The following is a 7,303-nucleotide window of genomic DNA, read 5'->3' as shown; positions in this document are numbered from 1 at the left end:
CCCTCCCTCCTTCCCTCTCTCCTCCCCTCCGTCCAGGTCAGGGCCCCAGCGACCGCCGCGGGGACAGGCCCGTGCGCAGGGACCAGCTGGCACCCGGCATGGCACTGGGCTGCCACGGGTTCAGGTGAGGGGCAGGTGAAAGCGTCTGAGGGGCCATTACCATTGTTAGTGTAATAAATATTTATTACAGCCCTTCTGACCTTGCTACACTTTGTCCTGCCAGCGTCCCCTCGTTTCGGTGCAGTAAACTCCTGTTTGCGGCATGACAGTAACTGTGCCCCGCTCTGTACAGCTCTTTGGGGCTGGTGTCCCTCTGCGTTTCCTATACACACATTTATGGGATTGTTGGCTAGTTTAAGTCTTGTCCTCCACCACTTGTTTGAATGCCTCCATTATTTTTGTCCCTCGCCCCCACACAGTTTGATTTTGCTGCATTTCTCCTTCCAGCCACCCATGAGCCTGTTGCCACTCTCATCTGTCACAAAATCTGAGAGACACAGAACGGATCAGGTTGGAAGGAATCACAGCAGGGTCATCTGGTCCGCCCTCTCAGCTTAATCAGGGTCATCCCTGAGCACATGGCACAGGATTGCATCCAGATGGTTCTGGAATATCTCCAGGGAGGGAGACTCCACGCCCTCTCTGGGCAGCCTGTACCAGTGCTCACAGCCTTTTCCAGTGCTCACAGCCTCTTCCAGTGCTCGCTCACAGTAAAGAAGTTCTTCCTCAGTTCAGCAGGAACTTCCTGTGCCTCAGTTTCTGCCCATTGCCTCGAGTCCCATTGCTCAGCATCACCGAGTAGGTTGCAGATTACTTGCCCACTCCCCTGCTCATTCACTCCCATCTCCTTTTCTGACTTCCTAGTGGATTGTGCCTCTGCATGAGACAGTAGCCCAGCTGTCCTGCACCAGGTATCTATGGAGCAAGAATAATGTGGGTCTATACTGAGTTACGTGGGCTGTATATGATTTTAATTAAGAGATTTGCACAAGGGAAATCAGAAGGGCTTTGTTGGCTGGAAGTAGAAGGTCTGTGCTGAAGGATTTCTGCAGAAGTATTACTTGCAAAGTAGAAGAAATACTTGAGATTTTGAGCAGAGACAGGCAATGTAATGGGATAAATGAGGTGAAATGAAAGACAGGACTAATGTGATTAGTGAAAGGCAAAAAATAGAAATATCAGTATAGAAAATGAGAGTGATTAGCACTAATGTTAATTCAAAAGTATTGGCATACAGAGAGAAAAGAGTGAGCCCGTAAAAAATGTTATGGGGACTTTGAAAAAAACATCCATCAAGAAGTCAGTCCATTTCCATAATTTTTATGTTTTTACTAGTAAGAATAGCAAGGGGTTAATGGTGGCATTAAAACAAACAAACAAAAACAAAAAAAAACCAAACCAGAATTTAACTCCATCATTTATGTTTTTGGTTTCGAAAAACTAAAAGGGTGAGGTCAATAGTAGAGATCTAACCCCCATGGGAAAAAACCTGACTTTGTTAAGAAATAAATCACAGATTCTAAGAGACATTAACACATCATAACCAAACTCATGTTTTAGAAATATCTCTAGGGACATTCTGGGGGATTTGAAGAGAAACAGGGGAACTAGAGAAGGAAACAAAGGTTGGTGGGATGGAAGCTAAGAGGAGAAATATGCTCTTTCCAAACAGGAACTTTTTTCCCCCAAAAGTACTATTTCTTTTTGCAGAACTAAAATACCATCTTATTAATACTTTTACTTGTTTTAAAGTTCTTGCACAAAATAGCTATAAGAGCGTAACACCTTAAAATGCCAAAAGTATTAGCTAGAAGATCTCTGCTAGTTAGATACTGAGGCAACAAAATCACTGGTTGAGATTAGAGAGATTAGAGCAACTGGTTTTCTAGCCAGCTTTTAGCTGAGACTTAATAAACAAAAGAGGGGTAATTTATTATATCATAAATTATTAAATATGTTAACAAACACAGCAACACAAGGTTATTTTTGTTTAAAACCCCCTGGGATTAATAACATACATACATACTAGGATTGCAAATTTGCACAATATTTCTAAGATCCAGAGCATGATTTATTTAATATGATTTATTTTTTGAAATATTATATCAATTGGATTTAAACTGCAGCTACCTATATTTGAAATAATATGAAAAGATCAGTATATTTGGAAAAGTATTTCTTAGTAAACTTTAAAGTATTTCTCCAGAGATGTCGAAAACAAAATTAGAAAGAATAAGAGATTTTCTTACATTCTTGATCCCTTACTCCATTAAGGTTTTATCACTTTGAAGTTGACCTGATGTGACCTTAACAGTTGTGGTTAATTCTCTAATACATAGTTGGTAACTGGGTAGAGAATAGGCTTATATTGGAGACCCCAACCAATAGCGAGATACATAAGGAGATAGGAAAATTTATCTCAGTATTTATCTGGGGGGAAAAAAGGCATTTGAAAGCATAACATTGGTATATGGTATAAGATTTAGCCAGCAATATTTGTTAGCAAATTCCCATTTTCCATTTAATCCTTTTTTAAGGGTTGACTCAAACATAGTAAAATGTAAATGTTTTTGTTGTTTTGAGGTGGAGTGTACAGCAGGTTAGAGACAGGTTTAACCAGAGTGATATTTGTGATCATGATCTGTACTTGGCACGTCTTTCTGGGGACCTCTGTGTTTAGAACAGTACATCATCACTCTGTTTTTTGCAAGTGTTTCAATTTTTGTTTTCTGAGCATTATAAGATTGCAAAATTAAATTACTCCAACAGAAATGTTAAGTTCAAATTGAAGTTGCTCACTGTGTTGCCCTTGGTTTTCTTCCAGCAAAGGAGGAGATAGGTGAGAGAACAGAAGAGCTCCATCATTACAGCTGTTAGGAGTGCTTTGGGACAGAAGGGTGTGTGTAGCTGCTGGGATGTTAGCACAGTTTACTGCAGAAGACTGCTGAGGATCGATATACAGTGTTTACTTTTGATTAAACCAAAGCACATGCATTATTTAGTTGTTACTCATGGTCCTCTTCCTTCTGCAGGTACAAATTTTGTGATCTCTCTTTCCTCCTTCAATAAAAATATAAAAGCATGAGATTTTCATATGAGCCTAATATCTTCATGCTTTTAGACAAAATTTTTGTTCATAATATCTTCTTATTTGCTTACAGATTCATTATACAGAATTTCCCTCTCTCTTCATAAAAGCTGTGATGTTTAGTAGAGACCTAGAAAACTATCAACAGGAAAGGACGGGATTTCACTGTATCTCACATTACTTGTCAGAACCAGAGGAACAGCAGTGTTTGGCACAGTGTTTTCTTCCATAAAAATTATTGCAAATGTATCAGGCCAAAGAGATAACAGCTGATATGCTGGCTCAAGCTTTTTGGTTTTGTGGGATTTTTTTATTGTAAGGCCCATTGTAAACAAATAAACAGCACATATAGATGCCACAAATGCTTACAATTTTTAGATCAAGAGTCATGTTAAGGGCTGTATATTGTCATTGGTATGTGGTAGAGCTAGATTGGATTAACCTGCTATCACTACAGGCCTCTCCCATTTATACATCTGTTGGTTCCACCTCTAGAAGAAAAGGTCTTTCATAGGACTTGCAGCTGTCTGCTGGACCTCCATCCTAGGAAAGAGGGATGCTTCACCGAGGCAGTATGACTCAAAATGTTCATGCTTCCATGCCAGCAACTTTGTTTGCCCAGGACCATTTTTAGTGCTTCCATTGCCCTGCTGCGGGTCTGGCAGCCCCAGAGGGGCGGCCTCTCTCAGTCCGCCATGGTGCTGCCCTCAGAGCAGCCCTGATTGCAGGCACGGGGCCACACAGCAGAGCACTGCAGCCTCGCAGGGGTGTGTGCTGCCATGGGGCTGCTCCAGTGCATCTCTGCTACGGGGCTGCTCCAGTGCATCTCTGCTACGGGGCTGCTCCAGTGCATCTCTGCTATGGGGCTGCTCCACTGCATCGCTGCCACGGGGCTGCTCCAGTGCATCGCTGCCACGGGGCTGCTCCAGTGCATCGCTGCCACGGGGCTGCTCCAGTGCATCTTTGCCATGGGGCTGCTCCAGTGCATCTCTGCCATGGGGCTGCTCTGCTGCATCGCTGCCACGTCTCTGCTCGGCGTGAGCTGCTCTTCACAGCATCCTCCTCCTCCCAGCAGGGCATGCCCGGGGAGCCTCTCGCTGCACAAACCCCGGGCAGGCTCAGCCAGCCACGAGGAAGGGAACCAGAGACAGGCTGAGTGCAACACTCACTGATGAAGGCAAATAATGTCAAGCTAGCAGGCAGTTGTTTGTTTACTTATTTATTCTGAATGTGCCAGAGAGGATGTCAAACTTAAATCCAAGGCATATCACTGTAACCTAAGCAACTGTAACCATTACAGCCATTTCACACTTGAATAGTTTCCCTACCTTTAATTTCGCCCTCATTTTTCTAATTCCAATTTCCTGGAGGGGAGAGAGGGAAGAGCAAAATTTTGGAATGAATTTTAAGTGGAATTTAATACTTAGCAGATTTCTGGAAACCAGTATGGGTTGGTACTTTTGTTTTTGTTTTGGTTGGAGTTTTGGGGGGGGGGGATTGTTTGTTTGTTGTTAGCTTTTCATCTTGTTTTTTACTTTAAAAGATAAAAATTGCTATTTCATGTTTCTGTTGTGTGGAGTGTATTATAGCTAATCTTGAATTCAACTAAAAATCAATAAAATACAATATTATTGTGCAATCATAGGAAAAAAAAGCAAAACCAAACTTGTTTACATCATTTTCAGACATTAGTGGAATGGCAGGATCTAGACAATATGTTGCTATTAAATCAATAATCCAGACATTGAGGGAATTCCCCAGACAGCTGTTGGATATTTCCCCCTAATCAGTAACAATAATCCAATGGTGTTTGAAATGGCACGATTGTATATTGGAATGTATTTTTGTGCTGATATTTTCTCATGCATCTCTAATGGCTCCCTAAAATATGAAAAGGGCCAAGCATTATTCACATCCATGGATGTCCTGTGGAAAAGCTGCTGTTTGAATATGTGAAGTGTGTGCAAGTCCTTTAGCCCTTTCTGACAGACATCCTAAGCTGGTTTAGCACCACTATACCCTGGTGTCTTTTATTTCCTGGCAGGATAACCCTGATGGATGGCAGTGGTGTGTGCCAAGCTTTGTGTGGCAGAAGTCAAGGAGGTGTGTGAGAACCTGGTACACAGATTTTGAGGGACAACAGACCTGGGGCATGGGCAAGCTGACCTGTTGAGTCTCTTCCATCTCCAGTGTCTCCAGTTTTGTTTTCATATAGATTTCAGTGCCATGGAAATATTTTCTTCCTGTTTCTAGTAGTTGTGTAGACATATACAATACCTAGTTTTTAGGCTGGCCTATGTTATTTTTTTATATAGGTATAACCAGCATACTTGTGCTGTCCAGATTCCTGTTTACTAATATAAACATTTTGCTTTGTTCTTCTCTGCTTCACTGCACTATTGGGGCTTACTTATTTCAGTGTCATCCTTCCTAACCTAATCCAAACAATAACCTTGGCTCAACAATTTAAACATATTGAATCCCCAACCAGAGTAGTTTTCCCTAGTAATACTCTGATTACAGCAGCTTTTATGTCTGAACAGGAAAGGACCTTAAACACTAAATCTCATCAGCACTGTAAAAAATAAGTGGTGAGCATCAGTCACATTTTCTTGAAATACCACAAGTCTTTCTTGAGGCCTAATCCCTTAATCTCTGGATTTTGGGCACTTCTGTTCTGATTACTAGGGATCAAAAGGTTTGGCAAATACTCTTTAGACCACTCTTCAAAGTGGCCACTGTAATATTACCAGGTTGTTATGACAATTGTATGAATTTTTTGTTGTAATGGTAGCTGGAAAAAACCAGAGAAGTCAGTTTGCCAATGCAATGGTCTGCCACACTGAACATTTTTGAAAAGTATGTGGTCCTCTGGTATAGACGTTCAGAGGATTTGAGAACATGGCAATGTCAAAGTAAAGGACACTTTCCATCTTTCACTGATGATAGAAATTCCTCCTACTGTGTAAGAGGCAACCTTTCTAATGGAGGGTACCCTCAGAGGGCTGCTGCAGCACACAAAGGCTTTTCCAGCCTGTTACCAAAGCTGCAGAGTGACCTTTCATTTCACTGCAAATGGAAATCTTATGCCATTTCCTGCCTGAAGTACTGTCATGTGGGAAGTTACATAGGAAAAAGGAATGGACCAAAATCTACTTCTCAGACCCTCCTGAAAGATAGTTTTGTTAGATGTTCATTGGTCTGCTCTGGAAGTATAAAGTTTTTCCTTAAATGAGATAATTCCTTGTCCTGTTTTACACAAAGGCTACATAAGTTGAAACAAATCAGTGACTCCTCCTCCACAAATTTCATTTTACCTCTTGCAAACTAGCAATAAAATTAAACTGAATATATCCAACTATATTTGATCACTGGGATTCCAAAAGGCTGTTAATTTATGTGTTAGATCTCTGTCTAAGGAAGACAACCCCACCTGACTTAAAGAGAGCTACCAAGGTGCTTTTGAGAAATCACTCATTTTCAGCAGAGAGGCTTTCAATTAATGGGGCAGATTTGGAACTCTCTTGTCACCTAGATGGAGGGCCCTGCAGTTATAATAGGAGCAAGTTCAAATCTCTCCATGCTATTCCTGTTCATTCCAGCCTTCATTGCTGGTCTGCCTTTATTGCTCCTGTCCCTGCGTTGTCTGTAAGAAATCCAGCTGGGTATTTAGAACCAAAACACCAGAGCCTGAAAGAGCCAAATACTCTTGTGCTCATCATGAATATTTTATCTGCATAGGTGTGTCATCACTTTTATCCAGTCCTCTTTACTTGGAAGATTATGTTCTGCTACACAGCATAAAATTCATTTGGAAAAACCATTTTGTACTGTTGCTTTCATGGGATTTGTCACTTGGTATATTGGAGTGCATATATCAAGGGTGAATGCAGGTGAGGGCTTTCAAAGTTACTTTGCTGTGCTGTCAACACTAAAACAGTTCTGGCCTTTACTATCAAATTGCATTTTTTTATTAATTTTTCATTCAGTGAAATATTCTGAAATATTCAGTGACTATAGTGGGCTATGGCCAAACAAATTAATATTGTGTATCAAGTATAAACAAGTTCTAATATTTTCAATGTGCTAAAGTTAGCATTCAATGTTGGCCTTAAACTAGAATAACACATGTTTTCGTGTATAATGTGTTGCTTGATAAAAGAAATGCTCATTGAGTCTGTAGTGCCAGTTCAGCCCGTGGCTTCCCTGATAATG

At 41.0% G+C, this 7,303-nt stretch overlaps 1 protein-coding gene across 4 annotated transcripts in view; it reads left to right on the top strand.

Moving 5' to 3' along the window:
• Nucleotides 1-7,303, top strand: part of RFX7 (regulatory factor X7) — a 93,655-nt gene that overhangs the window by 21,102 nt on the left and 65,250 nt on the right. The gene's annotated exons all lie outside the window — the stretch shown is intronic.

This window comes from Zonotrichia albicollis, chromosome 11 (assembly GCF_047830755.1).
Source record: "Zonotrichia albicollis isolate bZonAlb1 chromosome 11, bZonAlb1.hap1, whole genome shotgun sequence".
Classification (NCBI taxonomy): Eukaryota; Metazoa; Chordata; class Aves; order Passeriformes; family Passerellidae; genus Zonotrichia; species Zonotrichia albicollis.
Note: the sequence above shows the minus strand (reverse complement) of the source record. Positions and strands in the feature narration are given on the sequence as shown.